The sequence below is a fragment of the Bufo bufo genome, chromosome 3 (genome assembly GCF_905171765.1).
Source record: "Bufo bufo chromosome 3, aBufBuf1.1, whole genome shotgun sequence".
Lineage (NCBI taxonomy): Eukaryota > Metazoa > Chordata > Amphibia > Anura > Bufonidae > Bufo > Bufo bufo.
In genome coordinates, this window is record NC_053391.1 from 311,684,190 (window position 1) to 311,696,727 (window position 12,538).

Below are 12,538 nucleotides of genomic sequence, written 5' to 3' on the forward strand. Positions count from 1 at the left end.
AAGCTATGGCTCTCAGACTATGAGACACTAAAATATCATTATTTCGGTTAAAAAAATGCTATTATTGTGTAAAACTTAAATAAATAAGAAAGTAGACATATTACGTATTGCCACGTGCGTAACGATCTGCTCTATAAAAAAGTCACATGACCTAATCCCTCAGGTAAACGCTGTAAAAATAAAAAATAAAAAACGGTGCCAAAACATCAATTTTTTTGTTACCTTGCCTCACAAAAAACTTAATATAGAGCAATAAAAAATCATATGTACCCCAAAATAGTACCACTAAAACTGGCACCTTATCCCGTAGTTTCCAAAATGTGGTCACTTTTTTGAGTTTCTACTGTAGGTGTGCATCAGGGGGGCTTCAAATGGGACATGGCATCTAAAAACAAGTTCAGCTCAATTTGCCTACCAAAAACCATTGTAACGGGGCGCCGAAGGCGCACTCGGTCTCCCATCAGCCGCAGACCTGCTGCTTAGCTTCGGGAGCGAGGATCTGTGTTCGGCCTCGTTACCAGGGCGGCTTTGCTAGCTGGGAGGCTCCCTGCTCCTAGGTCTGCCTTGAGCGTCGAGCTGATCACTCGGTGCTCGACCTGTCTGTCTGTCGGTCATGTGACGCTGGCCATGTCACATGACCCTCACTCCCCACTATAAATACAGGCAACCTGCTGGCTACAGGTTGCCTGTGATACTGGTCCATTGGTGCTTCCTTGTTCCTTGGGTCTAGTCTGTGGCTGTTTGTTCTGTTTGACCTCCTGACCTCGGCTTGTTCTTTGACCTCGACTTCGTCCCATCCTTTGTACGTATTGCTCTCCTGGATTGACCTCGACTCTGACTGTTGACTTTACATTTGCCCGCTCCATTTGTACTCCCGCTTCTCCTGGTTCTGACCCTTGGCTTGTTGACCTTCCGTATCTTTCCTCTGTGCACTTATGAAAGTAAGGGACCGTCGCCCAGTTGCGCCCCGTCTTGCGCCCCGTCGCCTAGGGCGGGTAGTGTAAGTAGGCAGGGACAGGGGTTGAGTCAGAGTGCACCCTCTTTTCTTCCTCTCTGTTCCCTGACAAGCATAAGGCGGTCCTTTCCTTCTGCGCCCTGCCGTGTGACCGTACAGAAGTTTACGATCACATGTGGGGTGTTTCTGTAAACTGCAGAATCATGGTAATAAATATTGAGTTTTATTTGGCTGTTAACCCTTGCTTTGCTACTGGAAAAAATTGATTAAAATGTAAAATCTGCCAAAAAAGTGAAATTCTGAAATTTCATCTCCATTTTCCATCAATTCTTGTGGAACACCTAAAGGGTTAACAAAGTTAGTAAAATCAGTTTTGTATACCTTGAGGGGTGTAGTTTCTAAAATGGGGTCATTTTTGGGTGGTTTCTATTATGTAAGCCTCACAAAGTGACTTCAGACCTGAACTGGTCCTTAAAAAGTGGGTTTTGGAAATTTTGCTTCCATACTTCTAAGCCTTCTAACGTCCCCAAAAAATAAAATGTAATTTTCAAAATGATCCAAACATGAAGTAGACGTATGGGGAATGTAAAGTAATTACTATTTTTGAAGGTATTACTATCTATTATAAAAGTAGAGAAATTGAAATTTGCAAATTATTCCAAATTTGTGGTAAATTTGGTATTTTTTTATGAATAAAAATGTTGTTTTTTTTACCACTGTCATGAAGTACAATATGTGACGAGAAAACAATCTCAGAATGGCCTGTATAAGTAAAAGCGTTTTAAAGTTATCACCACATAAAGTAACACATGTCAGATTTGCAAAAAATGGCCTGGGCAGGAAGGTGAAAACAGGCCTGGGGTTGAAGGGGTTGAAGGGAATGTGTCATCAAAAAATGATCTATTGTCATGTTTTTATGTTAAACATATTTAAAAAAAAATTGTGATGTAATTTTTCATTTCCCATGTCAATATCTATTTAAAAGAAGCTAAAATCCTGCATTTTTCGCACTGGTCACTAATTGGTCTTTACAGATCAATTTACTGCAGTTATCTGCTTATCATTACAGGGAGGATTACAGATAAGGTTGAGCGAAGTGCACTTTATAGATCCGAAGCTGCTTTCTTCAAAACTTTGTTTAAATGCTGTATGGAGACCTCTCTCCGAACAGAATTCAAATGGATGGGCTATGCGGAGGTGAAATTCGTTAAAGGGATTTTACCCTATAGAGATGCGGACATGCACGGCTAGATTGCCGCAATATACCTGTCCCATATCTCTGAGTGGTTTTATTGAGTGTAAAAAATTATTTTATATATACAGGGAGTGCAGAATTATTAGGCAAGTTGTATTTTTGAGGATTAATTTTATTATTGAACAACAACCATGTTCTCAATGAACCCAAAAAACTCATTAATATCAAAGCTGAATATTTTTGGAAGTAGTTTTTAGTTTGTTTTTAGTTTTAGCTATTTTAGGGGGATATCTGTGTGTGCAGGTGACTATTACTGTGCATAATTATTAGGCAACTTAACAAAAAACAAATATATACCCATTTCAATTATTTATTTTTACCAGTGAAACCAATATAACATCTCAACATTCACAAATATACATTTCTGACATTCAAAAACAAAACAAAAACAAATCAGTGACCAATATAGCCACCTTTCTTTGCAAGGACACTCAAAAGCCTGCCATCCATGGATTCTGTCAGTGTTTTGATCTGTTCACCATCAACATTGCGTGCGGCAGCAACCACAGCCTCCCAGACACTGTTCAGAGAGGTGTACTGTTTTCCCTCCTTGTAAATCTCACATTTGATGATGGACCACAGGTTCTCAATGGGGTTCAGATCAGGTGAACAAGGAGGCCATGTCATTAGATTTTCTTCTTTTATACCCTTTCTTGCCAGCCACGCTGTGGAGTACTTGGACGCGTGTGATGGAGCATTGTCCTGCATGAAAATCATGTTTTTCTTGAAGGATGCAGACTTCTTCCTGTACCACTGCTTGAAGAAGGTGTCTTCCAGAAACTGGCAGTAGGACTGGGAGTTGAGCTTGACTCCATCCTCAACCCGAAAAGGCCCCACAAGCTCATCTTTGATGATACCAGCCCAAACCAGTACTCCACCTCCACCTTGCTGGCGTCTGAGTCGGACTGGAGCTCTCTGCCCTTTACCAATCCAGCCACGGGCCCATCCATCTGGCCCATCAAGACTCACTCTCATTTCATCAGTCCATAAAACCTTAGAAAAATCAGTCTTGAGATATTTCTTGGCCCAGTCTTGACGTTTCAGCTTGTGTGTCTTGTTCAGTGGGGGTCGTCTTTCAGCCTTTCTTACCTTGGCCATGTCTCTGAGTATTGCACACCTTTTGCTTTTGGGCACTCCAGTGATGTTGCAGCTCTGAAATATGGCCAAACTGGTGGCAAGTGGCATCTTGGCAGCTGCACGCTTGACTTTTCTCAGTTCATGGGCAGTTATTTTGCGCCTTGGTTTTTCCACACGCTTCTTGCGACCCTGTTGACTATTTTGAATGAAACGCTTGATTGTTCGATGATCACGCTTCAGAAGCTTTGCAATTTTAAGTGCTGCATCCCTCTGCAAGATATCTCACTATTTTTGACTTTTCTGAGCCTGTCAAGTCCTTCTTTTGACCCATTTTGCCAAAGGAAAGGAAGTTGCCTAATAATTATGCACACCTAATATAGGGTGTTGATGTCATTAGACCACACCCCTTCTCATTACAGAGATGCACATCACCTAATATGCTTAATTGGTAGTAGGCTTTCGAGCCTATACAGCTTGGAGTAAGACAACATGCATAAAGAGGATTATGTGGTCAAAATACTCATTTGCCTAATAATTCTGCACTCCCTGTATGTAAATCAGTCTGGTAAGGAGCTCAAGGGGCTGCACTAACCGTTCTGGAGACCAGCCACGCCCCCTGTGAAGGAGCCAGGGCTGGGACAAGGCCATTTGGTGCCCAGGGCGAAGATGGCAAACTGCGCCCCCCCCCCCCCCCCCCCCCCGTTTTTAAGAAAGAATCAATGTTGTTTCAAAACAAGAATATACTTAAAGCAATAGAACAAAGGACTGTGGGACTTTGAAAGTCACAGACACTATAAAGTTCCCCCCCATCATCATGTGCCAGTATAAAGTCCCCCCCATCATCATGTGCCAGTTTTGTAATAAGCCCCCCCAATGTGCCAGTAACACTATTGTAAAAAAAACCAAAAAAAAAACACTTATACTTACCTAAGTGTCAGCGATGCGATGCAGCCTCTTCCTGTGTCCCACGCTGTAATGTAAGGCTCAGGCGGCACGATGACGTCATTGCGCCGGCCTCTGATAGGCTGCCGGCCTAGTGCCTGCAGCCAGGGGCGTACATAAAAATCACTGGGCCCCATAGCAGGAATCTAAATTGGGCCCCCATTCCCCTTTTATAGCCCCTCCCTTTGTTCCATGAACTATTCTTGCTGCTGCGTTTTATAATTTATGCCATCAGGGCCGGAATGGGATTACAAAACAGCCCTGGCACACAAAAGAGGTATAATAGATGCAGATGTATATTATATACAGCAGTGTACAGTTATGTGAGGTACGCGGTATAATAGATGCAGTGTGTACAGGTATATAGTATATTCCCTAGTGTTCTGATATGTGAGGTACAGGGTATAATAGATGCAGTGTGTACAGGTATATAGTATATACAGCAGTGTACTGATATGTGAGGTACGGGGTATAATATATGCAGTGTATACAGTATATACAGTAGTGTAACATGTGAGGTACGAGGTATAATAGATGCAGTGTGTACAGGTATATAGTAAATACAGCAGTGTATTGACACCTCGTACCTCACATATCAGTACACTGCTGTATATACTATATATCTGTACACACTGCATCTATTATACCTCGTACCTCACATATATAGTATATACAGAAGTGTACTGATATCTGTACACACAGCATCTATTATACCTCATACCTCACATATCAGTGCACTGCGGTATATACTATATATCTGTACATATTGCATGTATAATACTGTGTAATATATGCAGTGTGTGTGCATGTATGTGTGTGTATATATATATATATATATATATATATATACAGAGCAGTGTATTGATGTGACACATAGAAGGTATAATACTGTAGATGCAGTGTTTATAGAAATATGTGGTCAGTTATGCATTATAGTCACTGTGAGGTACATGAGGTAGTGGTAACTGTCTGAAGTAGTATACATGAGTGAGCAATGAGTAAAAACAGGGCATGGAGGGGGGGGGGGGGTAAATGATGAAAAGTGGAGGACCTCCTCTTACCTCTCCATTCCAGTCTGTATGGATCAATACAGAGCTGCTTGTGAACTTTTAATACTTGCTGTTAGGGGTTGAAGGACCTGTGATGATGTCATCACAGGTCCTGGCAGATGTACCTTTGAAACCTAGGAACTACACCATTTTTGGTGCAGTTCCTTTGCTAGATTCTGCAGGACCTGTGATGTTGAAGATGATGTCATCACAGGTCCTGGCAGATGCACTGTTCTAACCTGGGAACTACACTTTACACTGTGCAGTTCCCTTACAGGACCTGTGATGACATCATCAAAGGTCCTTTAGCTTTAGAAAGGTAAACAGGAGTAATTAGGGGGCGGGGCTTCTCCTCCACTTCGGTGCCTGCCTGCAGCCTATCAGAGGAAAGGGAAGGGACACGCCTCTCCCTCCCCTGCACCTCCGCTGGCACAGACAGTTTACAATGGAGATGAGCGCAATGGAAGCGCTCATCTCCCTGTGCCCGGCGGCGGCTGCTCACTTGGGGGGGGGGTCATTTTAGTTGGGGGGGGCACAGCATGATGTAGGGGGGGCCGTGGCCCCCTCTGGCCCCCCCCTGGCGACGCCACTGCTGCTGGCACTTCACCTGCGCCCCCCTCCTGTCCGCAAATGGTAGCGCCCAGGGCACCCGCTCCTTCGGCCCCTGCCTTGTACCGGCCCTGGAAGGAGCCCAGCACCGCCTGTATCCAGGAATCTCCTCCTTGCTCACAAAGTCAGATCGCCGTAATCTTGCGGTGCATGAGCTCGCGCATGCACAGTTCCTTCCCTGATGCTGATGCCAGCACAAGGAAGGAACACTATGCCGGCACTGCGCATGCGCGAGCTCGCGCATCGCGAGATTCCAGCGATCTGACTTCGTGAGCAAGGAGGAGATTCCTGGATACAGGCGGTGCTGGGCTCCTTCACAGGGGGCGTGGCTGGGCTCCAGAACAGTTAGTGAAGCCCCTTGGGCTCCTTACCAGGCTGATTTATATATAAAATCATTTTTTACACTCAATAAAACCACTCAGAGATATGGAACAGGTATAATGCGGACATGCTAGCGGCGATCTAGCTGTGCATGTCCGTATCTCTATAGGGTAAAAAGAGGTGACAGAATGCCTTTAAGTCCAAAGTCTCGCAAAACTTCGGCATTCGATTGTACAACTTGAAAACAGTTTTAAAACTGCAATCCGAAGTCGGCTTTGGTACCAAGGTACCAGTCGGCAGAGGTCGCAATAACGCCTGTACAAGCGTCATAGACGCCTGTTCAGGCCATTTTACTCCCTGGAAAAAGTCTAAAGCGTACCAATACGCCTTAGGCCTCTTTCAGACGGGCGTTGGGGGAAAAGGTGCGGGAGCATGCGCGATTTTTCGGCGCAAGTGCAAAACATTGTAATGCGTTTTGCACGCGCGTGACAAAAATCACGCATGTTTGGTACCCAAACCCGAACTTCTTCACAGAAGTTCGGGCTTGGGATCGGTGTTCTGTAGATTGTATTATTTTCCCTTATAACATGGTTATAAGGGAAAATAATAGCATTCTGAATACAGAATGCATAGTACAATAACGCTGGAGGGGGTAAAAAAAAAAGAAAAAATAATTTAACTCACCTTAATCCACTTGATCGCGCAGCCGGCATCGCTTCTGTCTTCTTTCTTTGCTGTGTGCAGGAACAGGACCTGTGGTGACGTCACTCCGGTCATCACATGGTCCATCACATGATCCATCACCATGGTAAAAGATCATGTGATGGATCATGTGATGACCGGAGTGACGTCACCACAGGTCCTGTTCCTGCACACAGCAAAGAAAGAAGACAGAAGCGATGCCGGCTGCGCGATCAAGTGGATTAAGGTGAGTTACATTTTTTTATTTTTTTTTTAACCCCTCCAGCGCTATTTTACTATGCATTCTGTATTCAGAATGCTATTATTTTCCCTTATAACCATGTTATAAGGGAAAATAATAATGATCGGGTCTCCATCCCGATCGTCTCCTAGCAACCGTGCGTGAAAATCGCACCGCATCCGCACTTGCTTGCGGATGCTTGCGATTTTCACGCAACCCCATTAATTTCTATGGGTCCTGCGTTACGTGAAAAACGCACAAAATAGAGCATGCTGCGATTTTCACGCAACGCACAAGTGATGTGTGAAAATCACCGCTCATGTGAACAGCCCCATAGAAATGAATGGGTCGGGATTCTGTGCGGGTGCAATGCGTTCAACTCACGTGTCGCATCCGCGTGGAATACTCGCCCGTGTGAAAGGGGCCTTAGACATTTCCATTATATTTATCAGTGCAGGGCGTGCTGTGAACGGCCCAGGAAGCACAGTGATGCTGCCTGTGCCTGCAACAACCAATGACAAAGCTCCTTACAGTAAGGAGCTTTGTTATTGGTTGGTTTGAGCGCACTGCCGGAGCTTATGGTGCACTGATCTGAAGTGAGGAAGGAGGAGTGCGATTGTCACTGGCGGGGTAAGCAGCCTTACTGTGAAATTTAGTGGTGGTCCCAGCTCTGAAAGCCCCGCTAATCTCTATTACAAGGAGTCTGAAACCCTGAGCCGAGCTCTGCTTCTCTTCATTGCTGAGCGGAGTACTAAAGAGGGCCTCAATAGAAAGTCTATGGGACCGTCTTTAATTCTGCATTCAGCAGTGAAGAGAAGCGGCTGAGTGCTTCAGACTCTCCTTATAGAGGTCAGCATGGGTCTCAGCAGCAAGCAACACCAACCTCAGACTTGGATCCAGCTGCAAGACAGCGAGGACACAGGAGGGAGACCCTCAAGTAATGTCATTCTATTGTCCTGTAGCTGGAAAAATAAAGGAGGTGCAGTTTATAGAGGCAGTAGACTGTGAAGTGCCTGTGTACCCGCTGCGGGGCCCAGCACAAGCCTCCTGGCCATGGGCGTAACTACCATAGCGTCAGACCATGCGACTGCTATGGGGCCCAGGGCAAGAGGGGGCCCAGTCTTAGTTGGGATTATCTCCTCTTCTACTGGAGGTGAAAACTTGGCCAGAACTCTACCTTCTAAATCTAAAGGAACAACTTTTAGCAGATAAGGCATGGAATAATGGCCTGATGGTCATTGAAAAGGGTTTAGGCAGAAACCCTTCTGTCCTGTGTGGGGTGGCTGGTTTGATCCTTGCTGTGGGGCCCTTTCTTCTCTATGTACGCCACTTCTCCTAGCTGATACACAGATGTCACAGAATAACTGATTTATAGATACCCCTGGAGATAGCAGGCGGACAAGAGAGGATGCTGCAAGCACCATAAAACAGGAGGCTGCATGAGGGGTAGGGTTGGGTTCACACACGGGCAGTAGTGGCCAAGGAAAAGCATCACTGTCACACTATATACCATACATACACTATGTACAGAACACTAATCACACTATATACCGTATACTATATCACTATGTACACTATAACAGTATATGCAGTTCATTATCACACTATGTACACTATATTAGTATAACAGTGCACACTAGTATCAGACTACATCCCACTATGTGCACTACATACAGTACACTACCACACTCAGAGGTCGCAATAACACCTGTACAAGCGTTATAGACGCCTGTTCAGGCCATTGTTTAGGCTTCTGATCCATGAGAAGAACAGGAAAAAAAAAAAACAGTAACCTGTTCTGTACAGGATCCGTTTTTGATTACAGGATCCTGTAAAAAAAAAACAGATCCTGAATTATACATTTGGCATCCATTTGAGCCATCTCCATGCTCCACTGCATGCAGTGACGGATCTCAGACGGAAATGGCTCAAATAGATGCCAAATGTGCATCAGGATCCGTATTTTTACAGGATCCTTTTTTCTTTTTCTTTTTTTTTTTGGTCTTCTGACTAATAAAGAAAAATGGAAAATGAAATGGAGAGGTGAACTATCCTTTAACGAAGTTAATGAGGTCCCCTCTTGTCCATTGTGTCTATGGCCCATGGTGGCTGCTGTAAAACATACCTTTAAACATGGTTCCCAGGTGGTATACCTTCCAAATACTAAACAGGTCTGACTCTGCTTAACTTGAAAGATCAGACATGATTGGGCACATTCAGAGTGTTGTGGCCATAGGCCCACATATATATTTTTTCAAATGGTGAACATCAGGGTCATAGCTAAAAGGCTCATGGGCCCTGGTGCAACAGTTCAGCTTGGGCCCCTTCCCTCAATGCTTTGTGGCCCGGGGCATGTAACTTGACCTGCATGCACTTTCTATAATACCGGTGTCTTCTTATTCGGCACAAGGGTCTTTGGGCCCCTCAGGCTCCTGGGACCAGTAGCGACTGCTACCTCTGCACCTCCTATAGCTACGTCATCACCTAAACATGGTCGCTTCTGTTCTGTGTGGAAACTAGATACTTTTTCATGGGAGATCTTTAGCAGCTTCTGTATTAGTACAGTAGATCTCTACTGCACCAAAGTTACATACCACTGACTTAAAAGAATTGAACTGTAAAACCCTATCTTGTTTGCTTCCCCACAGGGGGCTGTAGCCATCTGAACTCTTGTGTGACTTGTATAGAAGGAGAGCCAAGTCTGAATATCTCCTGTGAGTGGGTGACATGTGGATCCTCAGGTAACAACTGAAAGAGAAATGATTATTTATGCATTTTATATAATTGTGACAAACTAAAACCAGTATGGATATGTGCTAATTAATGTGCTACATATGTGCTACAGTTAAAGGCTCCAGAATTGTACCAAAGATGTTTTTTTTAAATCCCAAATTAAGATTTTTTTCCTTCTGACCTTTCAGTGTCTAGTCATTCAAAACAAAGTATTTTTTAAACCTTGTTTTTTAAACCTGGTTTTCTGCTCTCCCGAATTACAAACTTGATTACATTAGCGTATTTCCTGAGCTCTCTGCCTTTCTACTCATGGCCTTGACCTCACATTATTACACCCGTTTAGTTTCCTATTCAGTACAGTGAGAGAGACAAGCACGGTCTACAAACCGGATTCCAAAAAAGTTGGGACACTAAACTATTTGTGAATAAAAACTGAATGCAATGATGTGGAGATGGCAAATGTCAATATTTTATTTGTAATAGAACGTAGATGACAGATCAAACGTTTAATCCGAGTAAATGTATCATTTTAAAGGAAAAATACGTTGATTCCAATTTTTACGGTGTCAACAAATCCCAAAAAAGTTGGGACAAGTAGCAATGAGAGGCTGGAAAAAGTAAATTTGAGCATAACGAAGAGCTGGAAGAACAATTAACACTAATTAGGTCAATTGGCAACATGATTGGGTATAAAAAGAGCTTCTCAGAGTGGCAGTGTCTCTCAGAAGCCAAGATGGGTAGAGGATCACCAATTCCCACAATGTTGCGCAGAAAGATAGTGGAGCAATATCAGAAAGGTGTTACCCAGCGAAAAATTGCAAAGACTTTGCATCTATCATCATCAACTGTGCATAGCATCATCCGAAGATTCAGAGAATCTGGAACAATCTCTGTGCGTAAGGGTCAAGGCCGTAAAACCATACTAGATGCCCGTGATCTCCGGGCCCTTAAACGACACTGCACCACAAACAGGAATGCTACTGTAAAGAAAATCACAGAATGGGCTCAGGAATACTTCCAGAAACCATTGTCAGTGAACACAATCCACCGTGCCATCCGCCGTTGCCAGTTGAAACTCTACAGTGTAAAGAAGAAGCCATTTCTAAGCAAGATCCACAAGCTCAGACGTTTTCACTGGGCCAGGGATCATTTAAAATGGAGTGTGGCAAAATGGAAGACTGTTCTGTGGTCAGACGAGTCACGATTCGAAGTTCTTTTTGGAAATCTGGGACGCCATGTCATCCGGACCAAAGAGGACAAGGACAACCCAAGTTGTTATCAACGCTCAGTTCAGAAGCCTGCATCTCTGATGGTATGGGGTTGCATGAGTGCGTGTGGCATGGGCAGCTTGCATGTCTGGAAAGGCACCATCAATGCAGAAAAATATATTCAGGTTCTAGAACAACATATGCTCCCATCCAGACGTCATCTCTTTCAGGGAAGACCCTGCATTTTTCAACAAGATAATGCCAGACCACATTCTGCATCAATCACAACATCATGGCTGCGTAGGAGAAGGATCAGGGTACTGAAATGGCCAGTCTGCAGTCCAGATCTTTCACCTATAGAGAACATTTGGCGCATCATAAAGAGGAAGGTGCAACAAAGAAGGCCCAAGACGATTGAACAGTTAGAGGCCTGTATTAGACAAGAATGGGAGAGCATTCCGATTTCTGAACTTGAGATACTGGTCTCCTCGGTCCCCAGACGTCTGTTGAGTGTTGTAAGAAGAAGGGGAGATGCCACACAGTGGTGAAAATGGCCTTGTCCCAAATTTTTGGGGATTTGTTGACACCATGAAATTCTGATTCAACATATTTTTCCCTTAAAATGGTACATTTTCTCAGTTTAAACTTTTGTTCCGTGATTTATGTTCTATTCTGAATAAAATATTCGAAATTGGCACCTCCACATCATTGCATTCAGTTTTTATTCACGATTTGTATAGTGTCTCAACTTTTTTGGAATCCGGTTTGTACATTATAAAGAGAGGGCAAAAATCTGTGGTACAAAAAATACATTTTCTGCAAAATGATATATATTGTAAATGCTTCAAATGAACGGCCTGCTTGACATATTTACATTGTGGGAGGAGCTGAGCGAGGAACAGAATAGGCATGCCTACGTACCGTCCTGACCTAACTGGCTGGAGTGTGTAAGTGCGGTAAGTGCGCTCCTCCCACAATTACAATTAGGGTAAGTGCGCTCCTCCCACAATTACAGGCTGCAAGCAGCCTTCAATATTTGTGGGAGGAGCTGAGCGAGGAACAGAATAGGCATGCCTACGTACCGTCCTGACCTAACTGGCTGGAGTGTGCCCGACGCCAGTGACGAGGTAAGGCCTGAATAAGTGGGCAAAAAGAGAACTGGCACGTTGCAGGGTATGGAATATTTATTGAAGCATTGTGGCCTACAATGCCAAGGAATAAAAGGCTATGGATATCTCAGCCCGTGGATTCGGAATGTACCTTGCGAAGCAGGACGACCTCCAACGACCCATCTTGCGGATGATGTGCGCCGGTACCTGGTGACTAGAAGCTGCGGACTCGGCCCCTATACGAATGGAGTGCCCGGATATTGTGCTAGGGTTGTAACCCAACCCTGCGGCCAGGGTGCGGATGTTGGAGATGAACAGGGTTGAAGACAGGGGCTTACCGTTAACCAGGAGCAACGGG